Raw genomic sequence first — 14672 nt, 5'->3', positions numbered from 1 at the left:
GGGTTCAGGCAATTCTCCTGCCTCAGCCTCCTGAGTAGCTGGGATTACAGGCACGCGCCACCATGCCCAGCTAATTTTTTGTAGTTTTAGTAGAGACGGGGTTTCACCATGTTGACAAGGATGGTCTCGATCTCTTGACCTCGTGATCCACCCGCCTCGGCCTCCCAAAGTGCTGGGATTACAGGCTTGAGCCACCGCGCCCGGCATCATCATATCATTATTAAAACATAGGTATAGTATAATTCTTGGCACATAGTAGGAATATAACAGATATTTGTTGAATAGATGAATGATTACAGAGAGACAGAATAATAGGAGCAAATGTATGCAGAGAGAACAAGCTGATGGTATGTCTATGCTGGGCATATAGCTAATCAAGTGGCCCTTTCATGGAAGCACTCCCCACCTGACTCTTGACTAAAATAACCAATTGCATGACCAAGTTGACAACATCAGAAGGCACCTTTGGTACCATACATATGCATCTAGTGACAAAAAAGAGGAAAAAAGGAAGGGAAAGAGGAAAGGGAAAGAGGAAAGAAGGGTTGTTGGTTTTTTTTCCTGTATGTGTATGTATAGCAGTCCTGAATATATAGAGGTGGGAAAAGCAGAGAATAGAAAAGGTGAAGTAAAAAAGCTTGAATCAGGCACACAACAGAGAAGAAGGTATGGGACTGAATGGGCATTTCAGGCAGTAAACAGAGAAAGTATAGAGATGGTCCAGACAGCCACATCCACTTCAAGTAGCACAATCAGTTCTTTTAATATCTTAAGTTGACTTTACCTTGCCACCTCTACCATACGTGTCCCAGGCACTCAATAAATAGTCATGGCTTAAACCCGGGTAACTATTGATCCTAGCCAATAAAATGGAAGTGGATGACAAAAAAAAAAATAGAGATCATCAGGCTAGGTTTTAAATTTGATTTTGCCCAAGGAGTTGCCTTAGCAATTAAGATTTACATAAACATTCATTGGGAAGGGTTTGCAATGTCAACTTGGGAATGACTAGGGTAGGGAAGCCAAGGTGTACACTGAAGGGCAAGGAATGGTCAAATCAGGATTTGAAATTTCCTGGAGGTAATAGGCATGCCCCAACATTTGGGGGTTGAGTATTTGTACCTTCATTCTGAACTATACAATTTAAGGAAAAATTTCTAATATCTCCATCTTTCATTTGTCTTATTCATCATCAGAGGTAGATCTAGCTCAGGGTTCTTTTTCTCTTCTTTTATATAAACTGGCTTATTCTTTATGCTGGGAGAGTATTAAACTGTCTATAAAATTCCCTAAATTAATCACCAGATAGTTTAAACATAATAAACATGTGAACTGTCTCAGTTAATTGGCCCAAGAAATTGTGTTCACCCTCAGAATCATATTTTTTCCTCTATTACACTTTCCCTGTCATCCTGAGCTAATGTCATAAGCACAAAAAATTGTTCTTGACTAAAATTGAATTCCTGTCTAAAATTAGAGCAACATCTTAAATAGAAATTTAAGGAATAACTCCAAAATAGGTAGAAGAGAGGATTTTGGATGTCTTCACCACAAAGACATGATACATGTTTGAAGTGAAAGATATGCTAATTACCCTGATTTGGTTATGACATGATGTATACGTGTATCAAAACATCAAACTGTACCCCATGAATATGTACAATTATTATGTGTCAATTAAAAACAAAATAAAACTTGTAAAAAAAAATCCAGGCAAGGTGCAGTGACTCACGCCCTGTAATCCTAGCACTTTGAGAGGCTGAGGCTGGTGGATTGCCTGAGCTCAGGAGTTTGAGACCAGCCTGGGGAATACTGTGAAAACTCCATCTCTACTAACATACAAAAAATTAGCCAGGCATGACAGCATGAGCCTGTAATCCCAGTTACTGGGGAGGCTGAGACAGAAGAATTGCTGGAACCCGGGAGGCAGAGGTTGTAGTGAGCCAAAATCATGCCATTGCATTCCAGCCTGGGTGACAGAGTGAGGCTCCATCTCAAAAATAAATAAATAAATGAATATAATCCATTGACTTGGAGGATCATCACATGATGTGTAGGTCAGTCACTTCTGAGATGGCCACCAGGTGTTCAGGGATCAGGGAGAAAATTCAAAAGAAGAAGGAGATTTCGTCCCTTCCCACTGGGAGAATTCAGTACCATGGCAGTGTGGGGGGAGAGATACTGAAAAGCACTCATGAAGCAGAGACCGTGGCAAAGAGAGACGAGGACAGAACCAGGAGGCAGTTTGCTGAGCTCCAGAGGTAAGTGCTAGAAAGATGTGAAGAAACTAAATAGAGAAAAACCAATCAGGGAGTAAAGGACCAAAGTAAGGAAGGGCCATGGACAAGATTCCATGTGTGTGCCTCTGTGTGTGTACTTTGCAAGGAGAGGCAGAAAAGACTGGGCAAAAGGAGTAAACTTAGATCTGTGGAGAGAAGCAAGGAAAATCTGGGGAAGGCTCGGATTTGAAAGGCAGGGAGGCGTGCTATAAAGGATGCTGAAAACTGGGTCCCAAGCCGTCTGTCCTCCATGACTATTTACACTGACTAAATCCACACTCACTATCAGTGGGCAGGCCAGTAGCTTTTTTGCAAGGTTATCTGACCTGTGTGAAACATGTCTTTGGGTCCAGGTAACGAAAAAGAGGGGTGTTCTTTACATTATAGCTTTGAGCCTCTACCGAGGAGGATGTAACTATTAAGTTCACTCTAATATGAAGTGATGGGAGATACTTGTCTTCAACAGCATAACTAAAGCGTATGCTAATATATGCTAATATAATGATAACTCTTCAGTTATCATTCAGAGGACAACTGGCAGCTGTGCTTCATTTTTTTCTGAGGACCTAAAAATGGTAAGGAAGTAGAATGGAGCTACAGAGGCTACAGAAGCTGGGAGTGAGTTAGAGGAAAAAAATTTCTGATGGAAATGACTCTTCTTTTTGGTACCCTTTAGGACAGCCTTTTTAATACCCACCCATCTGGGATGACTTCAATGCCAATTTGCTGAACTTGTGAGGAAATAGGGGTCCATGCAATGTTTCATGATATAGTTCAAATGCTACCTCATCTGTAAGATGGGTAAAATGATAACGTTTCACAGAGATGATATGGACAAAAATGCATAGCTCCATGAGCAGGCCCTGGTAGAGTGTGTGTGTGTGTGTGTGTGTGTGTGTGTGTGTGCATGCACTGTGGTCATTTCCTCAGTAAATACAGATTTTTATCTTTCTCTCTCTCTCTCTCTTTTCTTAAATAGAAAATGGGTATAGGCTGCCTTAGAGAATTTGGTAGGAAGATCAAAGGAATTCATTGGATGGGAAAATATTTAGAAACTGCAAACTGCCACACACAAAGAAATAAAAGTTATCATTAAGCCCTCTGTGACAGTATTTTACTAACTGCCAATATATGTGCACGTGGTGTGCGCATGGTAATGTTTGCTCTATGTGCATCTACATGCAAGTGCATTAAAAATGTATCCAGGCCAGGTGCGGTGGCTCATGCCTGTAATTCTAGCACTTTGGGAGGCCCAGGCAGGAGGATGGCTTGAGGCCAGGAATTCGAGACCAGCCTGAGCAAAATGGCCAGATCCTGTCTCTACAAATATTAAAAAATTAGCCAAGTGTGGTGGTACAAACCTGTGGTCCCAGCTACTTAGGAGGCTGAAGACAGAGGTTCACTTGGGCCCAGGTGAGGCTGCAGTGAGCCATGTTTGTGCCACTGCACTGTAGCCTGGGCAACAGAGTGAGAAGAAAGCAAGCAACAAAGGGAGGGCGGGAGAAAGGAAGGAAGAAAGGAAGGAAGGAAGGAGGAAGGGAAGGAGGAAGGGAGACAGAGAGCAAAGGAGGGAAGGAGGTAAAGAGGGAAGGGAGGAAGGGAAGAAGGGAGGAACGGAGGGAGGGAGGGAAGAGAGAGAAAGAATGCATCAGAATGGAAATTATTAGTGGAGGGGAAGGTAGTGTACCTTATACCTTGGGAAGTTTGATATTTGGGTGAATGGATTATCAGTGTGTGTATACATTGTATAGTTGTTGAATGTAGTGTATATATATATATATATATATATATATACAGGTATAAGTGTCTATCTATAGCATGGCATAGGTGCTAGGGACGTGTGTAGCCATGGTATATGTTTTTTGTGTGTGGTTTTTTTTTTTTCTGAGAAATACGATAACAGAAACACGACACATGCAGATAGGACTCATTACCAAACTCAAGTGGAAAAATGAAGATTTATATAGCTTTGAATTGATCGATAACATAGGCAAAAACCTTTGTTTTCCATTTTTAATCTACCCATCAACTCACTCTCCAACTAAGCCATCAAAATAAAAGCATCATACTAAAAGTATGAAGGCAATGCTGCACGTGCTGTCATGATATAGCATACATGCTATTAGGTTTCTGCTTTACAATGATCTGCTTTAAGACAACATCTCGAGCAACTCTGCATCTGAAAGCCTGGGTTCCTTGTGCACCCTTGTGTCATTGTCTATGATGTACAACTAAATCATTAAAACATAAGCATCAGGAGGATGGGGACTTTGACTATCTTGTTAGCTGGTATATCAACAGCATGTAATGCAAATTTCACCTGGCACAGGGTAGATGTGAGATAAATATTGAGACAAATATTGGAATAAATATCTGATAAAGTGAACAAATGGTTTATTTAAACTACCTCGGGGCCCCATTCTGCCTCTGCCAATTAATGGAAGAGTTGGGATAACAGCAGGGACAGACTGGGACCAGCAGGATGCTGATTCTTGAGGCAGAGAAGGCGTATGAAGAATGAAGCTGGAAATAATTCACCCTGGTGGGCTCCTTGGACAGATGGGAATATAGAACAGAGAACTATCAACATTCCACACAAGAACTTATACACTGAATATTTATTCTCCAACGTTTTATGAGTGTCCATTGTGTGACAGCTGCTGTATTTGGTGATGTGGTTATAAAAATGAACAAGTTGTGGTCTTGAAGTATGCATTTTGGTGAAAACCAATGTGAAAACAAAACAAAAAAAATTATAAAATGAGCATTGACCTTTGAAAATGTTTTTATAAAAAGTATTCTGGGAGCAGATGAGATGAGTGAATATTTGCCTGGGAGAGGAGATAGGTTCTCAACCCTCTGAGCTAGCGTTTGAAGCATGAGTTTCTTGCTGACTTCCCAAGTGCAGAAGGGGAAAGTGGTTTCCAAGCAGAATAGGGCAAAACCCATGATGCTGTATGGGAACAGGAAGGGCTCAGCTTGTTGTGCATCATGGACAATGACACAAATTGTGCACAAGGAACCCAGGCTTTCAGATGCAGAGTTGCTCGAGATATTCTCTTAAAGCAGGTCATTGTAAAGCAGAAACCAAAGAGCATGTGTGCTAAATCTTGTGCAGCATCACTTTCATACTTTTAGTCGACAGCAGAAGGAGGGCAATGTGTAGATAAAGGTATTAAGAAGTTACATGGAGGTTTGCATGAGACAACATCAAATGAACAGAGATGTAAAATGCAAATGAGAGGAAAGTGGGAAATGACTATTGAAGAGACTACATCAAAGAACCTAAACCCACATCAGAAAACATGGCACACTTACAGAAAAATGGCTTTAAAACACTTACAAAGCAGCATATAAATAAGTGCAAATATGTGGTGCAGGGTGAGGGTTACTTGGGAATGAATCAACCAAAGTTTAAAAAATAGACAGGATGAGAAAATTGTCAGACACCAACCAAAATTTACTTTCCTGACTTACTCCCAGCCTGGGCTGATTTTCTAACTGACGCAATGAACACGTTACTCATTTGCCAATTTGAACAGTCTGTTTTCATTTCCTACTCTGCAGACGCCCCCTCAGACACTCTACTCAGTTTCTCACAGGCAATTATGACTCTCAGAGTTCCTGTGGCTCCAGGAATATGAGGGGTCAGGTTGCCTTAGACCACAAGGAGGCAATTATCCAGATAATTTAGGTGTCAAATCATTTATTTGAATAATCAAGCTCATCTATCCAATTTTCCGCTTCCCAAAGTTCTGGCAGCTGACTCTCCGAAGATCAGCACACGCAGTACCAAGTCATGGGAGGACTTAAGAATTTCCAATAAAATATGTTTGTGTTGACATCGTGTAGGGTTCTCTGGGTCCTCAACCACATTTTATTTTATTTCATTTTACTTTAAGTTCTGAGGTGCATGTGCAGAACGTGCAGGCTTGTTACATAGGCATACATGTGTCATGGTGGCTTGCTGCACCTATCAACACGTCATCTAGGTTTGAAGCCCTGCATGCATTAGGTATTTGTCCTAGTGTTCTCCGTCCTCTTGCCCCCAACCCCCAACAGGTCCCAATGTATCAACCACCTTTTCTAGCTTCCATTTGGTTTGACATACACAGCAATCTTTAGGAGCCCATGTCAATTTCCCATAAATGGAAGGGTACAGACAAGTTCTTGGTTTTATTTGTTAGGTTTGAAAGGCTTTGTACTTCACTCACTTAGAAAAGAAATGTAAGTCTAATTCCTCCTCACAGATATCTAAGCTGGAATAATGTTAGCCTACACTGCTTACACAGATCCATCCAGTCCAGTACAGATTGAAGTATGCAGCTGCTATCCACTTCAGAAAACATGGCACTGATATTGGAACTTACACTGATAAAGGGATAGGACTCTGACTCAGGAGATCCAGAGACTTTTAAACCATATATATGGGATATAGACAAGCTCTTCTCAAACCATAAGCAGCACTAGGGTTGATTCTTAACTTCCCCCCTTCCTCACCACTGTGAAAAGTACCTTCACGCCGCCTCCATCCAGAGGCCCGCAAACTTGGAGCTAATCTTTAAACTTCCCCCTAATCTTTGCCATGCAGTTACACCATCACCAAGTCCTCATTCCTCCATCGTACTATCTCTTGCAGTTTATTCTTCTTTTTTGGCCCAGTTTCCCTAAAATTTAGAGCCAGAAGTAAAAATTTATGTGATAATACTTTATTGAGAAACGCAGTCCCAGGGAAGAAAGAATGAAAGATAAAGAGAACAAAGCAGAAAAAAAGACACAGCAAATAAAAAGGAATGCTATATACAGCTGGCCATAGCTCCATGAAAAGCTGCTGACTTCATGCGGAAGGATGTCTTCACCATGTGAAGCAACTACATCCCCAAACAGTCTGTCTAGGGGAAGGAAGGGAAAAGAATTTACTTACTACCTCCCATTATTCAAGTTCTGTCCCTTCAGGTGTTAACCACCCTGCACTTCTGGGTCTTATATGCATATGTGCTGTCAACCTTCTTCTGCTTCTTCTTTTCTTTCTTTCTTTTTTTTTTGAGACAGAGTTTCACTCTTGTTGCCCAGGCTGGAGTGCAATGGCACAATCCTGCAACCTCTGCCCCCCAAGTCCAAGGGATTCTCCTTCCTCAGCCTCCCACGCAGCTAGGATTACAGGCATGCACCATCACACCCGGCTAATTTTATATTTTTAGTAGAAATGGCGTTTCTCCATGTTGGTAAGGCTGGTCTCGAATTCCACACCTCAGGTGATCTGTCCACCTCAGGTGACCCACCTGCCTCCACCTCCCAAAGTGGTGGGATAACAGGCGTGAGCCACCACTCCTGGCATGCTGTGCACAACCTTTTTAAGCATGAGTGACAATGGGGAAGCCCCAGAGTAGGAGTAAAAGATGCACAGCAGGCCGGGCACAGTGGCTCATGCCTGTAATCCCAACACTTTGGGAGGCCGAGGAGGGTAGATCACTTGGGCCCAAGAGTTCAAGACCAGTCTGGGTAACATGGCGAGATCCCCCTCTCTACAAAAAATACAAAAATTAGCCTGGCATACCTGTAGTCCCAGCTTCTCAGGAGGTTGAGGCAGGAGCATCGCTTGAACCAAGAAGTGGTTGCAGTAAACTGAGATCATGCCACTGCACTCCAGCACTCCAACCTGGATGACAGAGCAAGACCCTGTCTCAAAAAAAAAAAAAAAAAAAAAAAAGCACAACATAGGTGTGACATGAGGCTGCAGCTGTACATGCCCACAAGCACCATGAGAGAACTTGCCCTATTGTAACTGGGCTTCACCACCTCCTGACCAGGTAGGAAGTAAGGCAAGACATGGCTCTGGCCTGGCATGGCCCATCAACTGTATACTTTCTTTACCATGTTTATAGTCCTAAACCTGGTCTAGAACCAAATTGGTTATGTCTAGATTATCTTAACAGACTCCTAACCAACTTTCATGCTTTCACACCTCCAATCTTCCCCCTCTTTTGATTTACCAGTCATGGCAAGAAATCAAGAATCCATAAAAGCTGTTTCCACGAGATCCCCTTGTTATGCAGTAGCCACTGTTGTTCATCATATCAAATTAAAGCTCTTCCACTCGGCCTTAATTCATCCTTCATGCAGCTCCCCCTCCTCATCACTCTCACCTTCCACCATACCTCCCACCTCTCCATCTAATGACTTTCTAAATGGAATCTCTTCTCTGGTTTAAATACTCCGCTTCCTCTCTTTCACACATGACATCCTCATGCAAAACTTCAGGACTTCATGCCAAAAATGTTCACCTCCTCTGCAGTAACTCAAATTTCTCTCCTTATAAAAATTATTGTAGCTGAGATTTCCTGAATACTTATTATGCGCCATGCATTGTGTGAAGGGTTTTGCATGTATCATCTCAGTTAACTCAAAAAATCTTTTTGAGGCAAATACTATTTTATGAAAGAGTTAACTGGTTTTTGGAAAGATCAGTCATTTTGCTCAATATTACATAGCTAATAAATTGTCCAGCAATGACTTAAACTATCGTTTGTCTAAACTCCACATAAAACTTCCTATTGGCAGGAAGACTTCACTTAACCCAACAATGACAATGCTACTGCTTTGTGACTGCACAGCAGTTACAAGTATAGTTTCATTTCGCTACTTTGCCACTTGTTTCACATTATTAAGTGTTCTTAAGTCTTTTATTGTTGTTGGTGGTGGTGGTAGTGTGTGTGTGTGTGTGTGTGTGTGTGTGTGTGTGTGAGAGAGACAGAGACAGAGAGAGAGAGAGAGAGAGAGAGAAAAAATTTTCCCAAACTAGACTCTAGAATGGGAGACCACAGAAGGCAAGGAATGACTTTCATTTGTTTATTTTTAAAATATCAATGTCATCTGTCATTGGAGGGCAGGGCTCTGCTCTTTGGCACTGGGAGCATAGGAACACTAGCATGCTCACAAACCAGTATTCAGAGGTGACTTTGTATAAAACAATGGTATGGCCACATGTAGGTTAATGAACTCACTTTTAGATTCTTCTCCTTAAAACACATAATGAAGTTAGAGATGGCCCATGGAAGAGGATGAGGGGCTGGCTTATGACAATAGTGATCTTTATCTAAAAAGATAAAATTTGGAGGGTAGGATATAGCGAAAATATTTAAATTAAAGAAGGCTATCCTGTGAATAAATATATTTGCCAATCCTGAAATAATGAACAAGAGAGGCACATTTTGAAACAAAAGAATAAACTGTTTTGCATTCAGTTAGCAGACTACTAGAACTCATTACCCTGAAAGAATTGCTACAAGCTGAAAATACAAGAATTTCTAAGATGGCTTAGACAGACTTCCTGTTCAAGATGGCAGTATAAAAAGGACAGTCCTTTTCCCCTATTGCGAATCACCAAAAATAAAAAAATCACGAGGAGAATGATAAATCTTTCATGAAGCTACGAGAAAGATGAACCAAGCAACAGATAGAAAGGGCATCAATAGGAGCGGCCGTGAACAGGACTGGGGAGAAAAGAGGATGCACCCAGCTGCAGATGTAAAGAATCAGTATGTATGCTGCTTCTAGGAACACACCTTCAGTACAAAACCAAAATCTCTCACAGCAGGGTATACAGGCTGGCAGCAAGAACTTTCCTAGGCCTACTTTGCTTCAGAGAAACAAAAGAAGTGGGCCTGAAGGAATTACACAAACAAGCCTATTTTCAGAAAGCAGTGTGATGGAGGGAGAAGATAAACCTTGCCTCCTGACTAGTCCTACAGCAACTTATATTCAATTGGCTGGGGAAATAGACAGGATAAAATTCACACATAAACCTCAGATCTAAGAAAAATTCCTCTTAGCCTGGAACTCTGAGCTCTCAACCACTCAGTCTTCCTACAAATAGTGATACAGGGAAAACTTATCTCATTCAAAGATGAGTAGTTATAAAAAACAGACTTCCACAGTAGGTAGCAGGAAAGAATAAACAGGTTTTTTTTTTGTTTTTTTTTTTTAATGTAAAGAAAATCTAAAGGCTATAAAGGTTAGAAATAGCACGTCCAACAATCTAACAACAGAAGCCCCAGAAGGAGAGAAAAGTGGAGGAGAAAATATTTAAAGAAACAAAGAAGAAACATCTTCCAGAATTAAAGATTAAAGACTTTAGACTGGAAGAGCTCATACAGGGCCAAATAAAACAGATAGCAGAAATGCACAATTAAATACATTATACTGAATTTTAAGAACATCAAAGACAAAGAATTTTGAGAGAAAGAGTAGATTACTAATTAAGGAATAAGCATCAAGCTGACATCAGATGTCAACAGAACATAGGATGAAAGAAACAATGGAGTAGAATCTTTAAAGATGTAGAGGAAAAAGGCTCATGACTATAATCCCAGCAGTTTGAGAGGCCCAGGTGGGTGGATTACTTAGGGTCAGTAGTTCAAGACCAGCCTGGCCAATATGGTGAAACCCTGCCTCTACTAAAATACAAAAATTAGCAGGGCATGGTAGGTGCCTATAATCTCAGCTACTTGAGAGGCTGAAGCAGGAGAATCACTTGAGCCCAGGGAGGCAGAGGTTGCAGTGAGCTGAGATCATGCCACTGCACTCCAGCATGGGCAACAGAGTGAGACTCCAACTCAAAAAAATAAATAAATAAATAAATAAATAAGAACTTCTGTACAGCAAAAGAAACAATCATTAGACTAAACCAGCAACCAACAGAATGGGAAACAATTTTCGCAATCTACCCAACAGACAAAGGGCTTATATCCAGAATCTACAAAGAACTAAAGCAGATTTACAGGAAACAAACAAACTCATTCAAAAGTGGGCAAAGGATATGAATAGACACTTTTCAAAAGAAGACAAATATGCGGCCAACAAACACGTGAAAAAATGCTCATCATCATTGGCCATTAGAGAAATGCAAATCAAAACCACATTGAGATAGCATCTCATGCCAGTTAGAATGGCAGTCATTAAAAAATCTGGAAACAACAGATGCGGGAGAGGATGTGGAGAAAAAGGAACACTTTTACACTGTTGGTGGGAGTGTAAATTAGTTCAACCATTGTGGAAGACAGTGTGGTGATTCCTCAAGGATCTAGAAATAGAAATTCCATTTGACCCAGCAATCCCATTGCTGTGTATATACCCAAAGGATTATAAATCATTCTATCATAAAGACACATGCACACATATGTTCATTGTGTTGCTGTTTACGATAGCAAAGACCTGGAACCAATCCAAATGCCCATCAATGATAGACTGGACAAAAAAAAATGTGGCACATATGTTTCATGGAATACTATGCAGCCATAAAAAACAATGAGTTCATGTCCTTTGTAGAGACACGGATGAACCTAGAAACCATCATTCTCAGCAAACTGACAGAAGAACAGAAAAACCAAGCACCTTATGTTTTCACTCATAGGTTGGTGATGAACAATGAGAGCACTTGGCCACAGGGAAGGGAACAACACTCACAGGGCTAGGTGGGGTGGCAGTGAAGGGGAGGGGAGGGGGGCAGCAGGGAGGAGGGGTAGGGATAACACTGGGAGAAATGCCTGATACAGGCAATGGGGGTGGAGGGATGGAGACAGCAAACCACCATGGCATGTATGTTCCTATGCAACAATCCTGCAGGATGCAGGACGTGCACATGTACCCCAGAGCCCAAATACAACAACAAAAAGAAAGAACAGAAGAAAGAAAACGGGTGGGGGAGGAGCAAATAAAAGTAACCTTATAAGGAGAAATAGAAAGGAAAGGTGATTAAATACTTTGGTAAAGTTTATTGTTTTTTAAAAAGCTAAGATTAAACCAAAGAAGAAAAGGCATACCTGTGAAACTACAAACTAAAAATCCGGACAATATCAACATGATAGAGGAATGAGTTATGGAAAACAAGAGATCCAACAGAATGCTAAAGAACTTGTCCAGTTAGGGTCTGAGATAATGACATATTTAAGAAATACTAAAGGGGTAAATAACATGAATATGGCTATTAAGTCAAGGGAAAAACTACAGGAACTTCTGAAAATGCCATCTATCAAAGAAGCAGAAAACGTGAAAAAAATAGAAAGGTTTTGATAAATATTATTTCATCAAATAAGAATATTTTTCCAATAAAGAACATGAAGAACACATAAATAAAATTAACAGAAAGATGGTAGATTGGAAAAAACAGTTGTAATATTTAAATTTGATAAAAGACTTTACCTAGACCAATACTTTGCAAACTTTACATATGAAACGCCTAGGGATCTTGTTTAAAAGTGGATCCTGAATCAGTAGGCCCGGAACAAGATACAAGATTATGCATGTCTTATAAGCTCCAGGTACTGCCAATATTGCTGGTCATGAACCATTCTCTGAATAAAAAATATCTATTTTCTATTATCCTATTACTTCTGTTATTCTATTCTATTCTTTCTATTTATTCTCATGTTAATAAATAAAAAAAGGATGATAACCCTAATAGACTAACATATCAAGGATGTGAGGAAACTCAAATATAAATATATGCTCTCCAGTATTCTAAAGTTGCATGTATTGGTAATTTATTATTTCTATAGCTCAAAAGTATTCCTTTATATGTACATACCACTATTTGCATAATCATTCACCAGCTGATGGACATTTGGATTGTCTCCAGTTTTTAGCTATTACTAAGAAAGTTGCCATAAACATTTTGTGTACAAGTCTTTGTGGGAATATATGTGTTCATCTGTCTTGGGTAAATACCTAGGAAGGCAATTGCTGGATTTTTACAATAAATGTATGTGTAACTTAAAAAGAAACCACTAAACTATTTTCCAAAGTGGTTGAACTATTTTCCATTCCCATCAGTAGTATATGAGAGTGCCAGTTGCTCCATATTTTCATCAACATGTGGTATAGTCAGTCTTTTTATTTTAAGCCATTCTAGTTGTGTGTAGTGGTATCTTACTGTGATTTTAATTTGCATTTCCCTGACGGATAAAGATAGTGAGCAATTTTTTATGCATTTATTGAGCATTTGTATATCTTTTTTTTGTGAAACCTGTTCACAACCTCTGTCCATTTCTAAATTAGTTTGCCTTATTGTTGACTTGTAAGAAGAGTTCTTTGTCTGTACAAAGGACTATGCATGTCCCTTGTCAGAGACATATGTATATACAGCTGGGCACAGCAGGTGCCTGTAATTCCAGCTACTCAGGAGGCTGAGCAGGAGAATTGCATATTTTATGTATATATATGGATCTCTTCTCATGGTCTTGTGTTTTCTTTTCATTTGCTTAAAAGTCTCTTTCAAAGAGTAGAAGTTCTTAATTTGAAAATCAAATTCATACTTTAAAAATTTTATGGATCCTGCTTTTTGTGCCCTGGAAAATTTTTACCTATTCCAATGTTGTGAAGATTCCTTCTTATGTTTTATTCTAGAAAAGCCTTGGCTCCATCTCAAACTAATTTCTGTCTATGATGTGAGGTAAGGGTCAAAGCTGTTGTTGTGATGGCTATCCAGCTGTTCTAGTATAATTTGTTATAATAGTATCATTTCCTACATTGAATTACCTTGGCAGCTTTATCCAAAATGGATTGACCAATAAAATTATAGAAACAGAGAATAGAATAGTAACTGCTAGGGGATGGAGAAGAATAAAAATGGGAAGTTATTGTTTAATGGATATAGAGTTGCAGTTTTACAAGACGAAAACAGTTATGGAGATGGATGATAGAGATGGTTGTACAATAAACATTATGAATTTATCTAATACCAATGAGTTCCACATTTAAAACAGTTATAATGGTAAATTCGATGTTATATATATTTTATACAATAAAAAATTGGAAAATAATTTTGACTAAATGTATGGCTCTACTTTTGGGCTTTTCTATCCCAACCTATCTTTATGTTAATATCACAGTGTTTTGATTATCACAGCTGTATAGTAAATCTTGAATTCAGGTAAATCCTCCAACTTTTCTTTTTCAAAATTGTTTTGGCTATTCTAAGTCATTTACATTTCCATATGAATTTTAGAGCCAATTTGTAGATATCTACAAAAATATCTTGTGGGATTTTTATTGAAATTGCACAGACTCTTTCTTTTCTTTTCTTTTCTTTTTTTTTTTTTGAGACAGAGTCTTGTTCTGTCACCAGGCACAAGGTTGGAGTGCAGTGGCGCAATCTCAGCTCACTGCAATCTGCCTCCTGGGTTCAAGCAATTCTCTTGCCTCAGCCTCCCAAGTAGCTGGGACTGCAGGTGCACACCACCATGCCCAGCTAATTTTTGTATTTTTTAGTAGAGACAGAATTTTACCATGTTGGCCAGGATGGTCTCGATCTCTTGACCTCATGATCCACCTGCCTAGCCCTCCCCAAGTGCCGGGATTACAGGCATGAACCACCGTGCCCGGCCTGCACTGACT

General features: G+C 39.9%; 1 long non-coding RNA gene across 2 annotated transcripts in view; it reads right to left on the bottom strand.

The window, feature by feature from the left end:
- LOC119467405 overlaps positions 1-14672 on the bottom strand; it is a 64062-nt gene that overhangs the window by 5355 nt on the left and 44035 nt on the right. The window contains exon 1 of one of the 2 annotated variants that reach the window (XR_005195943.1): positions 7837-7875. The exons of the other annotated variant lie outside the window; for it this stretch is intronic. This is a non-coding gene — a long non-coding RNA (uncharacterized LOC119467405). Of the gene's footprint in view, positions 1-7836; positions 7876-14672 lie in introns of those variants that run through there. 2 annotated transcript variants of the gene reach the window in all.

This window comes from Cebus imitator, unplaced genomic scaffold (assembly GCF_001604975.1).
Source record: "Cebus imitator isolate Cc_AM_T3 unplaced genomic scaffold, Cebus_imitator-1.0 Scaffold285, whole genome shotgun sequence".
Lineage (NCBI taxonomy): Eukaryota > Metazoa > Chordata > Mammalia > Primates > Cebidae > Cebus > Cebus imitator.
This window is presented reverse-complemented; position numbering and strand designations above follow the sequence as displayed.